The sequence below is a fragment of the Dermacentor variabilis genome, unplaced genomic scaffold, assembly GCF_050947875.1.
Source record: "Dermacentor variabilis isolate Ectoservices unplaced genomic scaffold, ASM5094787v1 scaffold_17, whole genome shotgun sequence".
NCBI lineage: Eukaryota > Metazoa > Arthropoda > Arachnida > Ixodida > Ixodidae > Dermacentor > Dermacentor variabilis.
Genome location: NW_027460335.1, coordinates 8,283,337 through 8,293,122, shown reverse-complemented (window position 1 = coordinate 8,293,122; position 9,786 = coordinate 8,283,337). Strand labels below are relative to the sequence as shown.

Below are 9,786 nucleotides of genomic sequence, written 5' to 3'. Positions count from 1 at the left end.
ATGTGGCCGGTGGTGTTGCAACGGAGGCATAATGGTGCTCGGTTCGGCACAACAATTAGGGCGAGTTCGCTTTCTACACGCAACTGGTGGGGTGGGTCGTCGATAGTGACTCCGGCTCCCAGTTTCATGGCCACTAGGCGGCTTGTCGATGCTCTTTCCGCAATACCATGTACGCGCCATTTTTCCTTCGTTACTTCCGTAACCTTCCCATACGGAGCCAAGGCCGCACGCACATCATCATCCCTGACTCCGTAAAGAAGCCAGTGCAGTTTCATTCGTACGCCTTGGTCGTTGGGGTTAACTACCAGGCACCGGCGACTCTTCACTCGGAATTTCCCTTTTGACAACATTTTCTTCGTTGCTTCAGTGCTCTTGAATGTCACGGCCCAAACGTGATTCATCCTGTTCGCCCCCAAAGCGATAACGTCGGGAAGTGCTCCAAGATTTTCCAAGGCATTGCGAATACCTTCCACTCGGTATGGGCGGGCAAGTAAATCCGCATGAAGAAAAATGGTATCCGTAACAACCCGACCTGTTGGCAATTGAGGCAATACAACTAGGTAGTCCTGGTCGACTGAAGCAAAAGACCTGTTTCCGCGGCTTGAAAGGGCCGCTGAGTCCGCTCTTTGGGAGCCCATGTTACCCACGTCCGAACACAACGGTGGCCGGAAGTGGAATGAGATGGATTGCGACACTGGGGATTGAGTGCTGCAGAAACCTAAGTGGGGGAGCATATATCGGGTAACAATGGAATGATAAATTGGGTTGCGTATGAGGACTTTTTCTCGAATCTCGAATATAAAAGAACATTCCCCAGGTGAGGCTCGAACTCACAACCCCGGCATGGCTCACGAGAACTGTCGTATAAGTACCGTGCGCTAACCAATTGCGCCACTGGGGATTGAGTGCAGCAGAAACCTAAGTGGCCATACAGTGGCCATACAGTGGCCGTCGTCCGAGTTCGTCTTCGGTCGGCTTCGGGGTGAGCCTACGGTCAGCCTCCAGGCTGGGCTTAGGCTTGAGGGTGGAGCGCCTTCCGGGTAGCGTCTTAGCGGGCGGTGCCTCGGTGTCACCGCCGACCTTTCCGTCGACTTTTTCCTCTTGCTGCAGGGACGTCTTCACCGGTGCCGAGACGCTTTCGACGCGGGCACTAGCAGGGGTCGCGTTTTCGTTTTCCGCTGCCTCCGTAGTCTCAATAGCCGGCTGGCGGCTCTCATGCTCTTTCTGGTCCGCCCTGACGGTGGTTAGTGTGGTTTCTGGCTCGTCGGAAGGAGGCACGTTATTCGGTCCTGCTTCAGTCAGCATGGTCGTCACGCTCATTTCTGCCGCCACGTTGCTGTTTCCAGCTCCCTTGGCCGCTTCCTCGGCCTCGGTCACTTCCATCATGTGGTCTGATGTCAACGGTTCGCTCTCCCCTGACCGCGCGGTTGATGCCCATGTACGTGCACAGTCCGCGTCGTTGTGTCCGAAAAGCCTGCACCGGGTGCAACGGTGCAGGCTTTTCTCTACGAATACTCTACAAATTCTCTACGAACGTGACCAGATCCCCGGCAGCGCAGGCACTGCATGGGGTGACCTGGGGCTACGACCAGCGCAAGCTCGCCGGCGACGCGGATCTAGTGGGGCAGGTCGTCAACTTTCATTCCAGCCTTCAGCTGCAGCAGCACTGCGCGCGTCGTCGAGCCCTTGTCGGAAACGCCGTCTACTCGCCAGCGCTCCCGGGTTACTTCTGTCACTTTGCCAAAGGAAGCCAGCGCAGTCTTAACGTCTTCATCATCCACACCATGAAGAAACCAATGGAGACGAAGCTTCACCTGCTGTTCTTTAGGGTCGATGACAAGGCAGCATCGCCCCTTGACCTGAAGCTCCTTCAGTGCAGCCAGTTTTTGGGCCGCCTCGGCTGCCTTTATCGTTACCGCCCATACGTGATTGATTTGGTACGCTCCAAGGGCGACGACGCCAGAGAGCATACCAAGAGCTTGAAGCGCGTCCCGAAAATCCTCTACGCGAAACGGGCGAACACGAGTGTCACCCCGCAAAAAACTGTGTTTCACACAATGCGTCCTGTAGGTAGCCGAGGCAAAATAATCTGGAAATCCTTATCTTCCTCCGTCAGAAGCCTGTTGCCGCGGCTAACAGCCGCACATGCCGCTCCATTGGAGCCCATGATTCCGCGATCCGTTTAGCTCGGGAGCCGGACGCAGAATGACCAATTGCGCCACTGGGGATTGAGTGCAACAGAAACCTAAGTGAGCATAGATCGGGTAGCAATGGAATGATAAATTCGCGTGCGTATGACGACTTTTTTCTCGAATGTCGAATATAAGTGAACATTCCCGAGGTGAGGCTCGAACTCACAACCCCGGCATGGCTCACGAGAACTGTCGTGTAAGTACCGTGCGCTAACCAATTGCGCCACTGGGGATTGAGTGCAGGAGAAACCAAAGTGAGCATATATCGGGTAACAATGGAATGATAAATTGGCGTGCGTACGAGGCCTTTTTTCTCGAATGTCGAATATAAAAGAACATTCCCCAGGTGAGGCTCGAACTCACAACCCCGGCATGGCTCACGAGAGCTGTCGTATAAGTACCGTGCGCTAACCGATTGCGACACTGGGGATTTTTTTTCTTTATTACTGGTTTGGCACTTCCAAACACAGAACACATAAATACACTTTTACAAGTACAATAAAAGACGCGTGAGCCTTTTCATGGCTGGAGGGTGAGCCTAAAATGGCTTCAGAGAAGCCAGCTTATCAAGAACAGGTATCGAATCCGGTGGGTCCCTCTGGATTTTGAGAACATCCCGTATGTACACACAGTTTTCACTGAAGTTTTGCATGGCCAATCTTGCGTTGACATCCGCATTTCTGACCGCCATCCTCGTTTTCCACACACTATGCAAACACAGTAACATGCACATGTCGCATGGGATTTCATCTGGGTTTTCACATGGCAAGAATCGGATACCGAAGGGTGTTACTGGCAAATCTTTCTGAAGTGTCCGCTTAAGTATGTCCCACAGGAAAACAGCATCGTGACAATCCAAAAAGATATGTTCTGTGGTTTGCTCCTTCCGACATATCAGGCAGGGTAATCCCCATCGGACAAAGATACCTTTGCTTTGAAGCCACGGTTTTACAGCGAGCGTACCCGTGTGCAGTTGGAAAAAGAATGATTTAGCTGACGCTCTTACTGGCATTTTTCGAACTCGTTTTAAAACGTCTCGTTCTTGTCCTAGTTGACAGTTGGAGTGGTACAACGGTATTGGTAAAAAAACATCAATTAGATGTTTGTACAAACGTTTACGCTCCACTGCGCTCAAGCATTCTAAGGAAAACCGTGGCTTCAGTACTTGATATGCGGACACTATTTCGCGCCAAAAACTGCTCAGTGTTCCACGCGTATGTGCGTTTGATGACACCAATATAATCCGGGATATGATTACACAGCCTCATGTGTATAACAGTACACAAGAAAACATCACTTTGGTCTCTCAGAAAGAAAAATCTTGAAACTATTTGTTTCAAAAATAAATGACACAGACGAAGCCCTCCGTTTTGCACCGAAAGGAACAAGTTTCACAGACTGGTGCGTTCCCAGGTAGAATTCCATATAGAGGTGGCAAACACTCTGTGTAATTTTTGGACACAAGTTCTGCTCATACTGAACACTTGAAGTACATAAAACACTTTTGCAACAAAAACACCTTGCAGACTGTAGCGCGGGAAAACATAGAAAAGTTAGGCCCTCCCCATTTTTGAGACTGATCCTTGAGCCTTTCTGTCTCTCCTGCCCAGTATTCTGCAGTACTTCGATAATGCTGAAGAGGAACCCCCAAGTATCTAGCACGAATACTTGTCCATCGCATGTTTGCATACGCTTCCGGCGCTTGCCCCCAATTTCCATGCCAAATGCCCAGAGATTTGTCCCAGCTAATGGTACTTCCGGTAGCACTGCAGAATGATGTAGCTTCCTTAACAACTTCTTTAATACTGCCCTTGTCTTTGCAGAATATGGCTATGTCATCCGCATTTGCCAGTATCTTTACTTCAGTAGCATAAAAGGAATAGCCATGCACGCTTGTATTTATGCGAATTTTTAAACATAAGGGTTCCAAATAAAGTGCAAAAAGAAGAGACGAACACGCACACCCTTGTTTTATACCGGACAGTACTGGAATGTTTTCACTTAAGGTGTTGTTGACTTTAAGGTTTACTGCACACCCTTCATACACCATCTTGATGCCTTCAGTGATAACACTGCCTACATTACAATGTTCTAATAATAACTGTAATATGTCATGATTAACTCTATCAAATGCTTTCTGAATATCCAGTTGTATCATAGCTATGTTGTCGTGAGTCGTGTCACATCATTCCAGAATAGTTCTACGGTGTGTATGTTTGTGTAAATTGTCCTTCCTTTGATACCGCATGTCTGGTGAGGTAATACGAGGTGTGTGATAACGCTCTGCAATCTCTTGGCTAGCACCTTCGTAAATATCTTATAGACTACATTCCTGGGACTTATAGGTCGATAGGCCTCAACAGCCAACAATTTCCTGGGATCATCCGATTTTGGAATAAGTACTACATGGCATTTTCTAAACGATGAAGGTGCTCTTTTTTTGATCGTAGCATTCATTTATCACGCGATGTAACGCTTGTGCCAGTTCTTCCTTGAAGCATTTGTAAATGGCAGCCCCTAGTCCATCAGGCCTAGGTGCTTTGTCGGTGCTTAGTTCATCAATGGCCTGTTTTATTTCATGTACACTAATTGGCAGTTCAAGCGTTTGTCTTACTTCATCGCCTAGCCTTGGCATGTGCGACAGAAATTTGTTTCGAAAGGCTTCTGTATCTTTTATTTTTGGGCTTAGCAGTTTTTGATAGCATTCAACAAACGCTTTCTCTATCGATTCCTTGTCACGTGTCACTTAGTTTTAATATCTTATTTTTTAATATCTTTTTTTACTGCTTGCCTTTTTTTTACCGAGTGCCCGCTTAGTAGGCGTTTCCCCTAGCCATAGTCTTTCAGCCCGTGCTCTGACGACCGCTCCACGATATTTCCTTTCATCTATCACTTCAAGCTTACTTTTAAGGTCACGTAGTTCCTTGCTAAAGTGTCCAGGGTTAGCACTCTCAACTGCAATCATATAATCTAAAGTGCTCCTAAGTTCTTTCTCTTGCTGTTTTTCAAATCTGCGCCGCACGCAAGCTCGTTCAATCGCTGCAATCTTTCCTTCATTCTTAAATTGCTCCCAAAGCGATGTGAAATTGGAAGATTCAACGAAACATATTTCATCTCTCTTTTCCTTTACCTTTTTAACAAAAATTTCATCATCCAACAGTGTATCGTTTCATTTCCACAAGTTCCAACTGAACTTGGACACTTTTGTCTTGGTTCCTAGTGTCGCTATCACCAAGCAGTGATCACTAACTGTGACGTTCTTTACTTTGCTCGCTCTCCGCCGACCCCGCGGCTACTGCGTATCAACGTACACAGTCCGTGTCGCTGTGTCCGAAAAGCCTGCACCGGGAGCAACGGGGAACCTTACATTCTCGACGAACGTGACCAGAGCCCCGGCAGCGCAGGCACTGCATGGGGCGACCTGGGGCTACGACCAGCGCGAGCTCGCCGGCGACGCGGATCTGGTGGGGCAGGTCGTCGACTTTCAGTCCAGCCTTCAGCTGCAGCAGCACAGTTCGGGTTGTCGAGCCCTTGTTGGAAACGCCATCCACTCGCCAGCGCTTCCGGGTTACTTCTGTGACTTTGCCAAAGGAAGCCAGCGCAGTCTTTACGTCTTCATCATCCACACCATGAAGAAGCCAGTGAAGACGAAGCTTCACCTGCTGTTCTTTAGGGTCGATGACCAGGCAGCGACGCCCCTTGACCTGAAGCTCCTTCAGTGCAGCCAGCTATTGGGCCGCCTCGGCTGTCTTCGTCGTCACCGCCCATACGTGGTCGATTTCGTACGCTCCAAGGGCGACGACGCCAGATAGCATACCAAGAGCTTGAAGCGCGTCCCGAAAATCCTCTACGCGAAACGGGCGAACACGAGTGTCGCCGTGCAAAAAAACTGTGTTTAACATGATGCGTCCTGTAGGTAGCTGAGGCAAAATAATCTGGTAATCCTTATCGTCCGATGTCGAAAGCCTGTTGCCGCGGCTAACAGCCGCATAAGCCGCTCCACTGGAGCTCATGATCCCGCGATCCGTTGAGCTCGGGAGCCGGAAGCAGAATGGTGGCACTGGGGATTGAGTGCAGCAGAAACCAAAGTGAGCATATATCGGGTAACAATGGAATGATAAATTGGCGTGCGTATGAGGACGTTTTTCTCGAATGTCGAATATAAAAGAACATTCCCCAGGTGAGGCTCGAACTCACAACCCCGGCATGGCTCACGAGAACTGTCATATAAGTACCGTGCGCTAACCAATTGCGCCACTGGGGATTGAGTGCAGCAGAAATCTAAGTAAGTATATATCGGGTAACAATGGAATGATAAATTGGCGTACGTATGCGGACTTTTTGCTCGAATGTCGAATATAAGAGAACATTCCCCAGGTGAAGCTCGAACTCACAACCCGTGCATGGCTCACGACAACTGTCGTATAAGTACCGTGCGCTAACCAATTGCGCCACTGGGGATTGAGTGCTGCAGAAACCTAAGTGAGTATATATCGGGTAACAATGGAATGATAAATTGGCGTGCGTATGAGAACTTTTTCTCGAATGTCTAATATAAAAGAACATTCCCGAGGTGAGGCTCGAACTCACAACCCCGGCATGGCTCACGAGAATTGTCGTATAAGTACCGTGCGCTAACCAATTGCGCCACTGGGGATTGAGTGCAGCAGAAACCTAAGTGAGCATATATCGGGTAAGAATTGAATAATATATTGGTGTGCGTATGAGGACTTTTTTCTCGAACGTCGAATATAAAAGAACATTCCCCAGGTGAGGCTCGAACTCACAACCCCGGCATGGCCCTCGAGAACTGTCGTATAAGTACCGTGCGCTAACAAATTGCGCCACTTTTTCTTTATTGCCAGTCCTCGACATATCACCACAACACACATTCCTTAAATGATATACACAAAAACGAAAGAATGAATAATGAATCCAAATACCGAACGAGAAACAGTAATGAACACATTCGTTGCCGTCCGCTACTGTGACGTGATATTGTCGTATCAAAATTCCTTGAGCGCTGTCAGGGGTTCAACCCTCGACAGCCACTCAGGAACAGGCTGTTGCAACTTCTGCACTTCTACATATCGCTTCATGCATTCTCGGAAGTATACACGCGCCGGTCGGGCATCCGGGTCACAATGGTAGTCCGCCATTCTTGCACGCCATAAACAGTGGAGGCCCGTAAGCATGATAAGGTCGTACGGGAATCCTTCGTCATCATTTACTGCCAGAAATCTGATTGCGTGTGGATCTATCGGTAACTCCTTTTTTAATGTCCTTTGCAACATGTCCCAGAAAAAACCCCTTCTCAACAGTGGATGAAGACATAATCTATGCTTTCTGGTTTTTTACAAATAACGCAGTGGGTTCCCCATGGCACGTAGAACCCACGTTTTTCCAGGAAGATTTTAACAGATAAGGTACCGGTATGTAATTTGAAGAAGAAAGATTTCGTGGCTGGTTGAACTGGCATCGTCTTCACCCTTTTCAGTACGTCTAGGCCTGGGCCTCCAATGTACACTGCTCTGTACATGGGTACAAGCAAAACACTATCACACAAATCACGGTATAACTTTTTCCGTTTTGCAGTCCACAAATATTCACTTGAAAAACGAACCTGCAAAAAAAGAAACACTGTCAACTATTTCCCGAAAGAAACCGCGGACAGATCCTGGCATTATTCCAGTGCCTACTAAAAATTCGGGAAGTGCTCTTGACAGCCTCATTTGAATCACGGTGCGCAGAAATGGGCCATTTGTGTCTCGAAAAAAGAAGAACCTGTTCATCAGTTGCGGAATGTCGAATACAAAAGAACATTCCCCAGGTGAGGCTCGAACTCACAACCCCGGCATGGCTCACGAGAACTGTCGTATAAGTACCGTGCGCTAACCAATTGCGCCACTGGGGATTGAGTGCAGCCGGAACCTAAGTGCGCATATATCCGGTAACAATGGAATGATAAATTGGCGTGCGTATGAGGACTTTTTTCGCGAATGCCGAACATAAAGGAACATTCCGCAGGTGAGGCTCGAACTCACAACCGCGGTATGGCTCACGAGGACTGTAGTATAAGACCGTGGGCTAACCAATGGCGCCACTAGGGATTGAGTCTTTTTTTGTTTGTTTCCTGTTTTGAGAACTGTACATTTACGGATATATAAAGCACGAATTCAATCTCTGAATTCCACATATGCAGTGATGTCAAAAAAGGAACCGCTGCGCATTCGAATGTGGAGCTTAGTTAAAATTGCTTGATCATCACTAGCTGATCAAGGATAGGTAGCCAGTCTGGCGGCTCTGTTTGGGTTTTTAAGACTTCGCGCACATAAATAATATTGTCAATGAAATAGTCCCTGGCTGGTCTTGGATTCACCTCCTCATTTCTTGCAGCCATCCTAGTTTTCCACACGCTGTGCATGCAAAGGAGCATCACCATATCACACGGCACTCACTCTAAGTCAGTCAACGGAAAAAACTTAATACCAAATGTCGTCAACGGTAAATCCTTCTTAATTGTTCGCTGGAGAATGTCCCACAGAAATACTGAATCCCAGCAGTTTAGGAATATGTGCTCTATTGTTTCAGGCTTTTGGCAAATGTTGCAGTTAACGCTGCAAGGAAGGAAGAATCCTTTCTCTTGGAGCCACGGCTTGACAGGGAGCGACCAGTGTGCAAACAAAAGAAAAATGATTTAGTGGTCGCCTGCACAGGCATCTTTCTCACCCGGTTCAATACGTCCTTTTCGTGTCCTAAGTTATACAGAGCTCGGTACACAGGCACTGGGCACATAATGTCTAATAAGTCTTTATACAATCGTTTTCGTTTTGCAGTATGCAAGTAATCTGCGTAAAAATGGGCACTGAGGAGGCGATAAGCATTCACCACCTCTGACCAGAAGCCTTTGATCGCTTCCTTAGGTCCAGCATGTGACGTCACAATGATATCGGGCAACGCATCAAACAATCGCCATTGAATTACGGACCGCAAAAAACCATCTCTTTGGTCTCGTAAAAAACAAAAACTTGAAACTACCTATTTTAGGAATAAATGAGATAGGCCCAAGCCTCCTTTGCGCATGGGAAGGAACAAATTTAAACGAGTTGTGCGCTTCCATGATGATCCCCATATATAAAAAGCGAAAATTCGGTGCTACTTCTGCACGCATACTCTGGACATACATAAAACTTGCAGTAGGTAGAACACCTTTGCTACCAGAAACAAATTACACACAGTTGCTCGTCCGAACATAGACAGGTTGTGACCTCCCCACTTCACCGTCTGTGGTTTGACTCGTTCTATTTCACCTACCCAATGCGTTTTTCCATCGCGGTAGTGTTCCAATGGGACTCTTAGATATCGAGAGGGCCTCTGAATGAATTTGATGTTTTCCACATAAGCAGGCCTACTTTCCCATTCTCCGTGCCAAAAACCAATGCTTTTCTACCAGCTTATGGCACTACCAGTAAGTTTACAGAACATTTTTGCGTCTTTCACTGCCTCAACAATGCTGTCATGCTCGCCACAAAAAATCGCTATGCCATCAGCATATGACCGGATTTTAACTTCGTGCATATGAAGTCGGAATCCA

The 9,786-nt window shown here is 47.7% G+C and overlaps 6 non-coding genes across 6 annotated transcripts; all 6 read right to left on the bottom strand.

Moving 5' to 3' along the window:
• Nucleotides 1-809: 809 nt before the first annotated feature.
• On the bottom strand, nucleotides 810-901 carry TRNAI-UAU (transfer RNA isoleucine (anticodon UAU)). The gene is given in 2 exon segments: nucleotides 810-845; nucleotides 864-901. It is a non-coding gene; the product is annotated as a tRNA-Ile (tRNA).
• Nucleotides 902-2,333: 1,432 nt separating this feature from the next.
• TRNAV-UAC (transfer RNA valine (anticodon UAC)) lies at nucleotides 2,334-2,425 on the bottom strand. The gene is given in 2 exon segments: nucleotides 2,334-2,369; nucleotides 2,388-2,425. It is a non-coding gene; the product is annotated as a tRNA-Val (tRNA).
• Nucleotides 2,426-2,530: 105 nt separating this feature from the next.
• TRNAI-UAU (transfer RNA isoleucine (anticodon UAU)) lies at nucleotides 2,531-2,622 on the bottom strand. Its single transcript is given in 2 exon segments — nucleotides 2,531-2,566; nucleotides 2,585-2,622. It is a non-coding gene; the product is annotated as a tRNA-Ile (tRNA).
• A 3,742-nt stretch (nucleotides 2,623-6,364) lies between these two features.
• On the bottom strand, nucleotides 6,365-6,456 carry TRNAI-UAU (transfer RNA isoleucine (anticodon UAU)). Its single transcript is given in 2 exon segments — nucleotides 6,365-6,400; nucleotides 6,419-6,456. It is a non-coding gene; the product is annotated as a tRNA-Ile (tRNA).
• A 301-nt stretch (nucleotides 6,457-6,757) lies between these two features.
• On the bottom strand, nucleotides 6,758-6,849 carry TRNAI-UAU (transfer RNA isoleucine (anticodon UAU)). Its single transcript is given in 2 exon segments — nucleotides 6,758-6,793; nucleotides 6,812-6,849. It is a non-coding gene; the product is annotated as a tRNA-Ile (tRNA).
• Nucleotides 6,850-8,014: 1,165 nt separating this feature from the next.
• Nucleotides 8,015-8,106, bottom strand: TRNAI-UAU (transfer RNA isoleucine (anticodon UAU)). Its single transcript is given in 2 exon segments — nucleotides 8,015-8,050; nucleotides 8,069-8,106. It is a non-coding gene; the product is annotated as a tRNA-Ile (tRNA).
• Between the last annotated feature and the right edge of the window lie 1,680 nt (nucleotides 8,107-9,786).